The sequence below is a fragment of the Callithrix jacchus genome, chromosome X, assembly GCF_049354715.1.
Source record: "Callithrix jacchus isolate 240 chromosome X, calJac240_pri, whole genome shotgun sequence".
Classification (NCBI taxonomy): Eukaryota; Metazoa; Chordata; class Mammalia; order Primates; family Cebidae; genus Callithrix; species Callithrix jacchus.
Window position 1 is genome coordinate 112,363,680 of NC_133524.1, and position 15,608 is coordinate 112,379,287.

At 38.3% G+C, this 15,608-nt stretch overlaps 1 pseudogene; it reads left to right on the forward strand.

Moving 5' to 3' along the window:
• The first annotated feature begins 12,944 nt into the window (after positions 1–12,944).
• On the forward strand, positions 12,945–14,882 carry LOC100412481 (heat shock cognate 71 kDa protein pseudogene; annotated as a pseudogene).
• Positions 14,883–15,608: the final 726 nt, after the last annotated feature.

The window sequence follows — 15,608 nt, forward strand, 5'->3', positions numbered from 1 at the left end:
AAGAAACCAGTGCAAAAAGGAGGAAAACACCCAAAGCCAGAATACCTCACCTCCTACAAGGGACCACAACTCCTCACCAGCAAGGGAACAAAGCTGGACAGAGAATGAGTGGGATAAAATGACAGAATCAGACATCAGAAGGTGGGTAATGAGAAACTTTTGTGAGCTAAAAGAACACGTTCTAACTCAATGCAAAGAAACTGAGAACCTTGAAAATAGATTTGAGGAAATGATAACAAGAATGGACAACTTAAAGAGGAATATAAGTGAATTGAAGGAGCTGAAAAACACAACATGAGAACTTCACGAAGCATGCACAAGTTTCAACAGCTGAATTGACCAAGCAGAAGAAAAGAAATCAGAAGTTGAAGATCAACTCAATGAAATAAACCGAGAAGCCAAGATTAGAGAAAAAAGCACAAAAAGGAATGAACAAAGTCTCCAAGAAATGTGGGACTATGTGAAGAGACATAATCTACATTTGATAGGTGTACCTGAAGGCGACAAAGAGAATGAATCCAAGCTGGAAAATACTTTTCAGAATATTATCCAGAAAAATTTCCCCAACCTAGCAAGGCAGGCCAGTATTCAAGTGCAGAAAATACAGAGAACTCCACAAAGATATTCCGCAAGAAGAGCAACCCCAAGGCACATAATTGTCAGATTCACCAAGGTTGAAATGAAGGAGAAAATGCTAAGAGCAGCCAGAGAGAAAGGTCGGGTCACCCACAAAGGGAAGCCCATCAGACTCACAGCAGATCTCTCAGCAGAAACCTTACAAGCCAGAAGAAAGTGGGAGCCAATATTCAACATCCATAAAGAAAACAGCTTTCAACCCAGAATTTTATATCCAGCCAAACTGAGCTTCATAAGTGAAGGAAAAATAAAATCTTTCATGAACAAGCAAGTACTCAGAGATTTTGTGGCCACCAGGCCTGCTTTGCAAGAGCTCCTGAAAGAGGCACTACACATAGAAAGGAACAACCAGTACCAGCCATTCCAAAAACATACCAAATGCTAAAGAGCATCAACAAAATGAAGAATCTGCATCAACTAATGGGAAAAAAAGCCAGCTAGCATCAAAATGGCAGTATCAAATTCACACATAACAATATCAACCCTAAATGTAAATGGGCTAAATGCACCAATCAAAAGACACAGACTGGCAAATTGGATAAAAAGTCAAAACCCGTTGGTATGCTGTATCCAGAAAACCCATCTCACATGCAAGGATACACAGAGTCTCAAAATAAAGGGATAAAGGAAGATTTACCAAGCAAATAGAGAGCAAAAAAACAAAAGCAGGAGTTGCAATTCTCATCTCTGATAAAATCGACTTTAAAGCAACAAAGATCAAAAGATACAAAGAAGGACATTACATAATGGTAAGAGGATTGAAACAACAAGAAGAGCTAACAATCCTAAATATATATGGACCCAATATAGGAGCACTCAGATATATAAGGCAAGTTCTTAATGACTTACAGAGAGACGTAGAGTCCCACACAATAATAGTGGGAGACTTTAACACTCCACTGTCAATACTAGACAGATCAACCAGACAGAAAATTAACAAGGATATCCAGGACTTTAACTCAGACCTGGAACAAGCAAACCTGATAGACATTTACAGAACTCTCCACCCCAAATCCACAGAATATACATTCTTCTCAGCATCACATCAAACCTACTCTAAAATTGACCACATAATTGGAATTGAAGCACTCCTCAGTAAATTCAAAACAACTGAAATTATAACAAACAGTCTCTCCCACCTAAGTGCAATCAAGTTAGAACTCAGAATTCAGAAACTAACTCAGAACCGCAAAGCTTCATGAAAACTGAACAACTGGCTCTTGAATGTTGACTGGATAAACAATGAAATGAAGTCAGAAATACAGAAGTTCTTCGAAACCAATGAGAACGAAGACACAACATACCAGAATCTCTGGGACACATTTAAAGCAGTCTCTAGAGGAAAATATAGAGCTATAAGTGCCCACATGAGAAGAGTGGAGAGAACCAAAATTGACACCCTAACATCAAAATTGAAAGAGCTGGAGAAGCAAGATCAAAAAAACTCAAAACCCAGCAGAAGACAAGAAATAACTAAGATCAGAGCAGAACTGAAGGAGATAGAGACATGAAAAACCCTTCAAAAATCAGTAAATCCAAGAGCTGGTGTCTTGAAAAGATCAACAAAATAGACAGACCAATAGCGAGATTGATAAAAAAAAAAGAGGGAATAACCAAATAGATGCAAAAAAAAAAAAAAAAAAAGATAAAGGGGAAATCACCACAGATTCCACCGAAACTCAAACCATCATCAGAGAATATTACAAACAACTCTATGCACATAAACTAGTAAACCTACAAGAAATTAATAAATTCCTGGACACTTGTGTCCTCCCAAGCCTAAACCAGGAGGAAACCGAAACTATGAATAGACCAATAACAAGGTCTGAAGTTGAGGCAGCAATGAAGATCCTACCACAAAAAAAAAGCCCAAGTCCAGATGGGTTCACAGCCGACGTCTACTAGACACACAAAGAAGAACTGTAACTATTTTTTCTGAAACTATTCCAAATAATCTAAAAAGAGGGAATCCTTCCCAAATCATTTTATGAGACCAACATCATTCTGATACCAAAATGGGGCAGAGACTGAACAAGAAAAGAAAACTTCAGGCCAATATCCATGATGAACATAGACCCAGAAATCTTCAATAAAATGCTGGCAAGCCGATTCCAACAGCACATCAAAAAGCTTATCCACCATGATCAAGTAGGATTCATCCCGGGATGCAAGGCTGGTTTAACATATGCAAGTCTATAAACGTAATTCACCACATAAACGAAGCAAAAACAAAAACCACATGATTATCTCAGTTGATGCAGAGAAGGCATTTGACAAAATTCAACAGCCCTTTATGCTAAAAACCCTCAATAAACTTGGTATTGATGGAATGTATCTCAAATTAATAAAAGCTATTTACAACAAACCAACAGCCAATATCATACTGAATGGGCAAAAACTGGAAGCATTCCCTTTGAAATCAGGCACTAGACAAGGATGCCCTCTCTCACCACTCCTATTCAGTATAGTACTGGACGTTCTCGCCAGAGCAATCAGGCAAAAAAAATAAATAAAGGGTATTCAAATAGGAAAGGAGGAAGCCAAATTGTCTCTATTTGGAGGCAACATGATAGTATATCTAGAAGACCCCATCGTCTCAGCCCCAAAACTCCTGAAACTGATAAGCAACTTCAGCAAAGTCTCAGGATATAAAATCAATGTGCAAAAATCACAAGCATTCCTATACACCAATAACAGACTTAAAGAGAGCCAAATCAAGAACGATCTGCTATTCACAATTGCTACAAAGAGAATAAAATACCTAGGAATACAACTAACAAGAAACATAAGGGACCTCTTCAAGGAGAACTACGAACCACTGCTTAACAAAATGAAAGGACACAAACAGATGGAGAAACATTCCATGTTCATGGTTCGGAAGAATCAATATCGTGAAAATGGCCATACTGCCCAAAGTAATTTACAGACTAAACGCTATCCACATCAAACTACCATTGACTTTCTTCACAGAACTGGAAAAAACCACCTTGAACCTCACGTGGAACCAAAAGAGTGTCCGCGCAGCCAAGTCAATTCTAAGCAAAAAGAACACAGCGGGGGGCATCACACTACCAGACTTCAAACTATACTACAAGGCTACAGTAATCAAAACAGCATGGTACGGGTACCAAAACAGAGATATAGACCAATGGAACAGAACAGAGGCATCAGAGGCAACACAACAGATCTACAAGCATACAATCTTTGATAAACCTGACAAAAACAAGCAATGGGGAAAGGATTCCCTGTTTAATAAATGGTGTTGGCAAAACTGGCTAGCCATGTGCAGAAAGCAGAAACTGGAACCCTTCCTGACACCTTACACTAAAATTAACTCCAGATGGATTAAAGACTTAAACATAAGACCTGGCACCATGTTCATTGCAGCACTGTTTACAATAGCAAAGACCTGGAATCAACCCAAATGCCCACTGATAATAGACTGGATTGGAAAAATGTGGCACATATACACCATGAAATATTATGCAGCAATCAGAAATGATGAGTTTGTGTCGTTTGTAGGGACATGGAGGAATGTGGAGAACATCATCCTCAGCAAACTGACACAAGAACAGAAATTGAAACACCGCATATTCTCACTCATAGGCAGGTGATGAAAAATGAGAACACATGGACACAGAAAGGGGAGTACTAAACACTGGGGTCTATAGAGGGGAAAAGGGGAGGGCCAGTGGGAGGGGGAGGTGGGGAGGAATAGCCTGGGGAGAAATGCCAAATGTGGGTGAAGGGGAAAAGGGAAGGAAAGTACACTGACATGTGTGTACCTACGCAACTGTCTTGCATGCTCTGCTCATGTACCCCAAAACCTAAAATCCAATAAAAAATTAAAAAAAGAAAAAAAAACCTTAGAAGAAAATCTAGGCAAAACCATTCACGACATAGGAGTAGGCAAGGACTTCATGACCAAAAGCATTGGCAACAAAAGCCAAAATAGACAAATGGGACCTAATCAAACTCCACAGCTTCTGCACGGCAGAAGAAACAGTCACTAGCGTGAATCTGCAACCAACAGAATGGGAAAAAATTTTTGCAGTTTACCTATCTGACAAAGGGCTGATATCCAGAATTTACAAAGAACTCAAACAGATTTACAGGAAGAAAACAAACAAGCCCATTCAAAATTGGGCAAAGGATATGAACAGACACTTTACAAAAGAAGACATACATGAGGCCAACAAACATATGAAAAAATGCTCATCATCACTGGTCATTAGAGAGATGCAAATCAAAACCACATTGAGATACCATCTCACACCAATTAGAATGGTGATCATTAAAAAATCTGGAGACAACAGATGATGGAGAGGCTGTGGAGAAATAGGAACACTTTTACACTGTTGGTGGGAGTGTATAGTAGTTCAACCATTGTGGAAGACAGTGTGGCGATTCCTCAAGATCTAGAAATAGAAATTCCATTTGACCCAGCAATCCAAAGGGTATATATCCAAAGGACTACAAATCGTTCTACTATAAGGACACACGCACACGAATGTTCATTGCAGCACTGTTTACAATAGCAAAGACCTGGAACCAACCCAAATGTCCATCGATGATAGGCTGAACTGGAAAAATGTGGCACATACACACCATGGAATATTATGCAGCCATCAAAAATGATGAGTTCATGTCCTTTGTAGGGACATGGATGAATCTGGAGAACATCATTCTCAGCAAACTGACACAAGAACAGAAAATGAAATACCGCATGTTCTCACTCATAGGTGGATGATGAACAATGAGAACACATGGATATGGGGGGAGCACTACACACTGGGGTCTATTGGGGGGACTATGGGAGGGACAGTGGGGGGGGGCTGGGGAGGAATAGCATGGGGAGAAATTCCAGATGTGGGTGAAGGTGAGGAAGACAGCAAATTACACTGCCACGTGTGTACCTATGCAAGTATCTTGCATGTTCTGCACATGTACCTCAAAACCTAAAGTGCAATAAAAATAAAACTACATTGTGAGGCTAGGCATAGTGGCTCACACCTGAAATCCCAGCACTTTGGGAGGCCAAGGTGGGCGGATCACTTGAGCCCAGGAGGTCAAGGCCAGTCTGGGTAACATAGCCAGACCCTCCCCTCCCAATCTCTACAAAACATCCAAAAAAAAAAAAAAAAAAAGAAAAAAGAAAAAGAAAAAAAGCTCATCATCACTGATCATTAGGGAAATGCTCATCAAAACCACACTGAGATACCATCTCACACCAGTCAGAATCGCAATTATTAAAAAATTTGTGGAGAACAGATGCTAGAGAGGATGTGGAGAAATAGGAATACTTTTACAGTGTTGTGAGTGTAAATTAGGTCAACCATTGTGGAAGACAGTGTGGCAATTCCTCAAGGATCTAGAAATAGAAATATCAGTGATGATGAGCAGTTTTCATATGTTCATTGGAAATGAGATACCATCTCACCCCCATTAGAATGGCGATCATTAAAAAATCTGGAGACAACAGATGCCGGAGAGGATGTGGAGAAATAGGAACACTTTTACACAGTTGGTGGGAGTGTAAATTAGTTCAACCATTGGGGAAGACAGCATGGCAATTTCTCAAAGATCTAGAAATAGAAATTCCATTTGACCCAGCAATCCCATTACTGAGTATATACCCAAAGAGCTATAAATCATTCTACTATAAAGACACATGCACACATATGTTCATTGTAGCCTTGTTTACAATAGTAAAGACCTGGAACCAACCCAAATGCCCATCAATTATATATCGGACAAAGAAAATGTGGCACGTATACACCATGGAATACTATGGAGCCATAAAAAATGATGAGTTCATCTCCTTTGTAGGGACTTGGATGAATGTAGAAACCATCATTCTCAGCAAACTGACACAAGAACAGAAAACCAAATACCACATGTTCTCTCACTCATAAGCGGATGTTGAACAATGAGAACATGTGGACTCAGGGAGAGGAGCATCACACACTGGGGGTAGTTGGGGGAGGCTAGAGGAGGGACAGCAGTGGGTGGGGAGGGATAACATGGGGAGAAATGCCAGATACAGTATGCACCTATGCAACAACCCTGCATGACCTGCACATGTACCCAGAATCTAAAGTTAAAAAAAAAAAAGAAAAAAATGGAAATACCATTTGATCCAGCAATCTCATTTCTAGGTATACACCCAAGGGATTATAAATCATTCTATTATAAAGACACATGCACTTGTATATTTATTGCAGCACTGTTCACAATAGCAAAGACTTGAAACCAACCCAAATGCCCATCAATGATAGACTGGATAAAGAAAATGTGGCACATATCACCATGGAATACTCTGCAGCCATTAAAAAACAATGAGTTTGTGTCCTTTGTAAGGACACGGATGAACCTGGAAACCATCATTCTCAGCAAACTGAAACAAGAACAGAAAACCAAACACTGCATGTTCTCACTCATAAGTGGGTGTTGAACAATGAAAACACATGGACACAGGGAGGGGAACATCACACACCAGCGCCTGGTGGGGACTGGGGGGCGTAGGGAAGGGATAGCAGGGGGTGGGGCGATTGGGGAGGGATAACATTAGGAGAAATACCTAATGTAGATGATGGGTGATGGATGCAGTAAACTACCACGGCATGTGTATACTTATGTAACAAACCTACACATTTCGCACATGTAACCCCAGAACTTAAAGTATAATAAATAATTAAATAAATATAAATGAAAAAATATAAGTTATAATAAACCTCTAAATCAATTGATACTCTTTTATTATTAGCTGTGGCACTATTCTTAAATTTTAAAAATATATCTCTAAAGCCATAAACTACAAAATCAATAAAAGCAGGAAAAAGTTAAATTCTATGTTAAAAATCTCTCATATTTTATCATATATGTCTTCAACCAGCTTCAGAATCTGAAATGTTAATTAAGATCATATTAAAAAATTATATTAAAAACCCATCCTCAAATATCTTCAGACCACTTTATTGTTCAATGCAAAGTAGAAAGCTAAGAAAATTTCAAGAAAATATATTATAGCTTCAGTTTATAAATCGTAAGAGAAATTCTCCCAAACCTACCTTTTTAGTCCAAATTTCTGCTCTTTTTCAGAACACCTCTTTATCACAAAAAAGAGCCTCCTTACCATATAATTTTCTGGGCCATTACTAATTTGTTCCTCAAGGGTTTTTCTGTACCATTTTCTGATAACATGCTGACAGAAACAACACAAAGTAGATCTTATTCATATTTTTCCCAAAACTTGGTCTTGTCTATAGTCTGTTTGCTAGTGTAAAAGATGAAGTCCTCATTTTATGATTTTCTAGACTGCAAAGTCATATGCATTAGATGACAGTACATGAACTATAAATAAATTTTCAAAAATATTGCTCATTTCATAGCTAAATAAGAAAATGAATTGTTCCCCAAATAGAATTAATTTATCCATGAAAGTAAATGGAGAATAAATCTTTAAACATTGCATACTTTTTATTCAAAAAATGAGAAAGAACAGTCATATTTGAATAGTGTATTATAAGGGCCAGACTCTGTGTTTTTGGGACTTTTCATAGGTTATTTTATGTAAACCTCACAAAGATCCCATAAGGGAGGTGGCATAATTCCCATTAGGCTGATTTGGCTGATAAAAAAGCTAGAGATTAAAGAAAATAAGGGTCTTACCTGAAAGTCATTAGAACATGGTGAAACTAGAATTTGAACCCAAGTATGTCTGACTTGAAAGCCCATACTCTTTCTTTATCAGGTTAAAAGAAAATGGAATGTGAAAGGGTAAACATTTTTTACATAGTTATGATACAGTTTGAAATTCTTGGCTTTATCAGCTATAATTCTAGTTTTCCGTATATTATATACCACTTTCTAGCAATTTTGGTAAAGATACAGATGGAACCATCTAGACGTCATTTACATAGTATCCTGTGTCCTAGGCCAGATCGTATCAAACCAGACCAAATGTCATTGCACAACAAAGTTTTACTCCAGGACTCTAAGCATGTGGTTGGCAATGATAAAGTTCTTTCATGATTTCACTAACGACAGAAGTTACATATTATGTTACACTTAGGCCTCTCAGCCAATTGTTGCCAACTCCCAATTTCCAGTCCACTCTTTCAAAAAATACTCTAAAGTTTCTTAGAAGCATGGTATTATCTTTTCTGGATCCCAGGGTTTTTGATAAATCCGTATGCATTGCCTGGCAGCTTCTTTTTTTTGTTGCTTTCCCTAATTACCTCCAAGAATGCTTAAATTTATGCCCTTAAGGAAAGCTCTGACTCCCTTAAACTGGCAAAAACACAAAAGTATAGCTGCTCTTGTGTTTCAGGGTCTAGTGGCTTATTTTAAAGAAAAGAGAGAGAGAGAAAAAAAAAGCAAAGCTGTTCAAGGTACCAAAATAATCTTTCTTAATTATTGCTAATTATGCCAGAAAGCCAAATACCTTAAACAAATTGAGCAGTTTAATTATTTAAATATCCAGCAAAAATCCAAATCTGTCACTGAATAGACAAAAAAGGTTCAATTTATTTGATCAAATCATAAAATTTCTATCTTGTTTAAAAACTGTATTTGATGAGAAACAATTACAGAGAAAACCCAATTTCAAATGGCTCAATGAAAGTGAAAATTATCACATCTATTTAAATTCTCAGTTGAGGAGGGATCCAAGATGGCCGACCACTAACACCTTGGGATTGTAGCTCCCAGTGAAAGCTCAGAGAACGAGACAACGCCACATCTTTAGACAAATTTTCGTCACTCATGGATCAGCCGATTCCCAGTGGAGGAGCCCCACGGGTTGCCAGCGTGACCGCCGCAGCGGTTTTGCCGGCGTCTTGGTGCAGCAGCTCTTCATGCAGAGCCAACGGGACTGCTTCCCCTACTGACCGGAGTTTGGAGCTCCAGGAAGTCAGAGCCGCTTTTTGCGGACTCAAGAGGGAAGCCAGACCATAGATCCCCGGGCAGAAGAGCACCATCAGTCTTATCGCTGCTATTTAGGCCGCCACAGTGGGTTGCTCAGATCCCAGCACTGGGAATCAATAAGTCAGACGTCGACTCAGAAACCTAATTAGAAAGGCAGTTCATCTACAATGAAGGGAAAAAAACAGCCTAAGAAGGCCAAGTATACTCAAAATCAGAACCCATCAGCAACGGAACAAGCCCTGATGGAAAAGGACTCATCAGCAACCGAACAAGCCCTGATGGAAAAGGACTCATCAGTAACGGAACAAGCCCTGATGGAAAAGGACTGTGTTCCATTATCTGAAGTTGGCTTTAAAAGGTGGATGATAAGAAACTTCTGGGAGTTAAAGGAACTTGTTCTAACCCAATGTAAAGAAACTAAGAACTTGGAAAAAAGGTTTGATGAAATGTTGAAAAGAATAGACAATATAGAGAGGAATATGAATGAACTTATGGAGTTGAAAAATACAACACGAGAACTTAGTGAAATATGTACAAGCTTAAACAGCTGAATGGATCAAGCAGAAGAAAGGATATCAGAGGTCGAAGACCAACTTAATGAAACAAAACGACAAGACAAGAATAGAGAAAAAAGGATAAAAAGGAATGAGCAAAGTCTCCAAGCAATATGGGACTATGTGAAAAGACCTAATATACACTTTATCGGTGTACCTGAATGTGACGGAGAGAATGAATTCAAGCTGGAAAATACTTTCCAGGACATTATCCAGGAAAATTTTCCTAATTTAGCAAAGCAGGACACTATTCAACCCCAGGCTATACAGAGAACACCACAAAGATATTCCTCAAGAAGACCAACCCCAAGGCACATAATCGTTGGATTCACCAAGATCGAAACGAAGGAGAAAATATTAAGGGCAGCCAGAGAGAAAGATCAAGTTACCCATAAAGGTAAGCCTATTAGGCTTACAGCAGATCTCTCAACAGAAACCCTACAAGCTAGAAGAGAGTGGGGGCCAATATTCAATATACTTAATCAACAGAACTTTCAGCCCAGAATTTCATATCCTGCCAATTTAAGCTTTACATTTGAAGGAAAAATAAAATGTTTTAGGAACAAGCAAGTACTCAGAGATTTTATTACCACCAGGCCTGCTTTACAAGAACTTCTAAAAGAAGCATTATACACAGAAAGGAACAACCAGTATGACCCTTTCTAAAAATACACCAAAAAGTAAAGAGCATGAACATAAAGAAGAATTTTTATCAACGAAAGGACAAAATAGCCAGTTAATATCAAATGGCAGCAACCCTAAATTTAAATCGACCAAATCTCCCAATCAAAAGATACAGACAAAATCTAATGGTATATCCAAAGATATACATAGACTCAAAATAAAGGGTTGGAAAAAAAAACGTACCAACCAAATGGAGAGCAAAAATAAATAAATAAAAAGCAGGAGTTGCAATTCTCACACTTAATAAAATAGATCTCAAAGCTACAAGGATGCAAGGGTAAAAGGATTAATGTAATAATAAGAGATCTTAACACCCAGATACATAAGACCCATAATGAGATTTAAATTCAATGAGACAGAATATTGATAACAATATCCGGGACTGGAACTAAGATCCAGAACAAATAAACTCAATAGAGCTCGCCATTTTAAACACACAAAATATACATTATCCACAAAATCTAACGATATATCTAAAGATTTACAAAGACTCAAAACAAGGGGATGGAAAAAAACTCACCAACTAAATGGAGAGCATAAATAAATAAATAAAAAGCAGGAGTTGCGATTCTCACACTTAATAAAATAGATCTCAAAGCTACAAGGATGCAAGGGTAAAAGGATTAATGTAACAATAAGAGATCTTAACACCCAGATACATAAGACACATAATGAGACTTAGATTGAATGAGACAAAAAATTGATAATGATATCCAGGACTTGAACTCAGAGCCAGAACAAATAAACACAATAGAGGTCTCCATTTTAAACACATAAAATATGCATTAACCACTTTAAACACTCAAAATATTGATCGGCCATTATTGAAACCCATTTTAGGAATGAAGTAATATTCCTTTTTCCCTCTTTTTCTTTTTTCCCCTTCTTTTTCTCTTTTTCCCTCTAAAAAAAAAATAAAAAAAAATAAAGTTCTCAGTTGAAAGCAATAGAAACAAACTCTAGCTTGATTTAAATAGAAGATAAATACACAGCATAAACAGGAGTAAGCTAATTATAAATTGTAAACCAAAGATAGTGCTGGAATATCAGGATGACAGAAATACAACTAAATTCTAGAGGAAAGAGCGATTGATTCTGTGTAGGATCATAACATCCAAAAAAAGAGGGAATTATCAAGAGTGCCCAATGCTATCAAGAGTCAAGTAAGATGAGATTTGAAAAATGTTTACTGAATTTACAAAGATATCAGGATGACACAAGGGTACATTCCACTTTATGAAAGTAGTATCTGAACCAAGTACTATCTCTTCTTTATAATCATTCCAATATGTAGCTTCTCTCTCTGCTAGATTGACATTCCCTTGAGATGTCCTGTTTTGTCAGCATCTAGTGACATTCTTTGCATACATTAAGATGACTCAGCCTGTGCTTATTAAAGAAAGGTTAAGTACTCTTAATTCAAAAATCCAAAATCCAAAATGCTCCAAAATCTGAAACTTTGAGTACTGATGTTACATTCATAGGAAATGTTCATTGGAGCATTTTATATTTCATATTTTTGGATTAGGGATGATCCAATAACTAGAATGCAAATATTCCCAAATTTGAAAAAATTAAAAATGTGAAACTATCTGGTCCCAAGTATTTCAGATAAGGGATACTCAACCTATACATACAATATGCTAGGCACAGTGTACTACATACTAGAGATATAAAAATGAGCAAAAAAATAAAAAGACTTGATCACTATCCTCATGGAGATTACATCTTGTAGGAGTGATCACATTAATAAATGCATGATTACAAACTGTCAAAAGTGCTATGAGGGTAAAAACAGTGCTACAGAAACATACAACAGAGGGGGGTGGCTAGCCTTGTCTCTGGGGAGTCATGGAAGGCTTCCTTGCAGAAGTGACATTTGAGCCAAAGTATGAATGAACAGAAATATTTGGCCTAGTGAGAGAGGGAAAAGAGTATCTCAAGGAGAGTGAGAGCAGTATATAGAAAAGATCTTATACATGGTGGGTGCTGCACAAACTACTTTGTATTCAATGTTATCTTCTTCTGTCCAACTTCAGGTAAGGGGACATTTCTTGCCCTGATAAAAAGAGGATCTCCTGCAGCTCCCAGGATTCCTGTGGCTTTCTTCATTGTCAGAGCCAGGCCTACATGCCAGCAACTATGTCGAAGGGACCTGCCATTGGTATTGATCTTATTACCACCTACTCTTGTGTGGGTGTTTTTCAGCATGGAGAAGTAGAAATAATTGCCAATGATCAGGGAAACTGAGCCACTCTAAGTTATGTCACCTTTATGGACACTGAACGATTGATCGGTGATGCTGCAAAGAATCAAGTTGCAATGAACCCCACTAAGGCAGCGTTTGATGCCAAATGTCTGACTGGATGCAGATTTGATGACACTGTTGTCCAGTCTGATATGAATCATTGGCCTTTCACGGTGGCAGGCCCAAGGTCCAAGTAGAATACAAGGGAGAGACCAAAAGCTTCTATCCAGGGACAGTATTCTCTGTGGTTATGACAAAGATGAAGGAAATTGCAGAAGCCTACCTTGGAAAGATTGTTACCAATGCTGTGGTCACAGTGCCAGCTTACTTTAATGACTCTCAGCATCAGGCTACCAAAGATGCTGGAACTATTGCTGGCCTCAATGGACTTAGAATTATCAGTGAGCCAACTGCTGCTGATATTGCTTATGGCTTAGACAAAAAGGTTGGAGCAGTAAGAAATGTGCTAATCTTTGACCTGGGAGGTGGCACTTTTGGTATGTCAATCCTCACTATTGAGAATGGAATCTTTGAGGTCAAATCTACAGCCAGAGACACCCAGTTGGGTGGAGAAGACTTTGACAATTGAATGGTCAACCATTTTATTGCTGAGTTCAAGTGCAAGCATAAGAAGGACATCAGTGAGAACAAGAGTGCTGCAAGATGCCTCCATAGTGCTTGTGAGCCTGCTAAGCACACTCTTTCTTCCAGCACCCAGGCCAGTATTGAGATTGATTCTCTCTATGAAGGAATCGACTTCTACACCTCTATTACCTGTGCCTGATTTGAAGAAGTGAATGCCAACCTGTTCGATGGTACCCTGAACCCCGAAAAGAAGGCCTTTGAGATGTGAAACTAGACTAGTCACAGACTCATTATATTGTCCTGGTTGGTGGTTCTACTCATATCCCCAAGATTCAGAAGCTTCTCCAAGACTTCTTCAATGGAAAAGAACTGAATAAGAGCATCAACCCTGATGAAACTGTTGCTTATGGTGCAGCTGTTCAGGATACCATCCTGTCTGGAGACAAGTCTGAAAATGTTCAAGATTTACTGCTCTTGGATGTCACTTGTCTTTCCTTTGGTATTGAAACTGCTGGTGGAGTCATGACCACCCTTATCAAGCGTAACACTATCATTCCTACCAAGCAGACAGACACCTTCACTACCTATTCTGACAACCAGCCTGGTGTGCTTATTCAGGTTTATGAAGGTAAGTGTGCCACGACCAAGGATAACAACCTGCTTAGCAAGTTTGAATTCACAGGCATACCTCCTGCACCCTGAGATGTTCCTCAAATTGAAGTTACTTTTGACATTGATGCCAATGGCATCTTCAATGCCTCTGCTGTGAATAAGAGTACAGGAAAAGAGAACAAGATTACTATCACTAACGACAAGACCATTTGAGCAAGGAAGACATTGAACATATGGTCCAGGAAGCTGAGAAGTACAAAGCTGAAAATGAGAAGCAGAGGGACAAAGTGTCATCCAATAATTCACTTGAGTCCTATGCATTCAACATAAAAGCAACTGTCGAAGATGAGAAAATTCAAGGCAAGATTAATGATGAGGACAAACAGAAGATTCTGAAAAAGTGTAATGAAATTATCAACTGGCTGGATAAGAATCAGACTGCTGAGAAGGAAGAATTTGAATATCAGCAGAAAGATCTGGAGAAAGTCTGCAACGCCATCATCACCAAGCTGTACCAGAGTGCAGAAGGCATGCCAGGAGGAATGCCTGGGGGATTCCCTGGTGGTGGAGCTCCTCTCTCTGGTGGTGCTTCCTCAGGGCCCACAATTGAAGACGTTAAGCCAACCCAAATATAGATGTAGCATTGTTGCACACATGTAAAACATTGAAAAACCTAAATTTATAGCAAATTCTGTGGCAGTTTTAAAAAGTTCAGCTGCCATAGTAAGTTACTGGGTATTCTCAATACTTGAATATGAAACATATGCACAGGGGATGGAAATAACATTGCACTTTATAAATACTGTATTGTAAGTGGAAAATGCAATGTCTTACATAAAACTATTTAAAACTGGCACCAAAAAAAGAATTTTTCTTCCTGAATCTTTATTTATATCCTTGGCCTGCCTCCTTTGAACTTGACTCCGTCAATTATATTTTATTTCTCCCATACAGTATCTCAACTACCATCTCCATTATATCTTTCTCTTTAGGACATATCAGGTTATAATCTCTGTGACCTATAAAAATCAAAACAACAAACACTTATCTGAATCCTATGACTCTCCTCACTACTTCCTATGTTTTGCTATTATTTTTAATAGAAAAATTCCTAGAATAATAGTATTCTTCACCTGCAATCCCCACTTCCTCAATTCCTGTTTGCATTCTAACCCTACTAAATATGATGCCCAACACCATCACCTCACTAACAGAATCTTGCTAAGATCACCAATAACTACCTTGTAAATTCAGTAAACATTTTTCAAGCCTCATCTTCTTTGACTCTTGATAGCATTGAATACTCTCAACAATGCCCTCTTTTTTAGATGTTATGATACTGCTCTTTCTTTGTGTCCTAT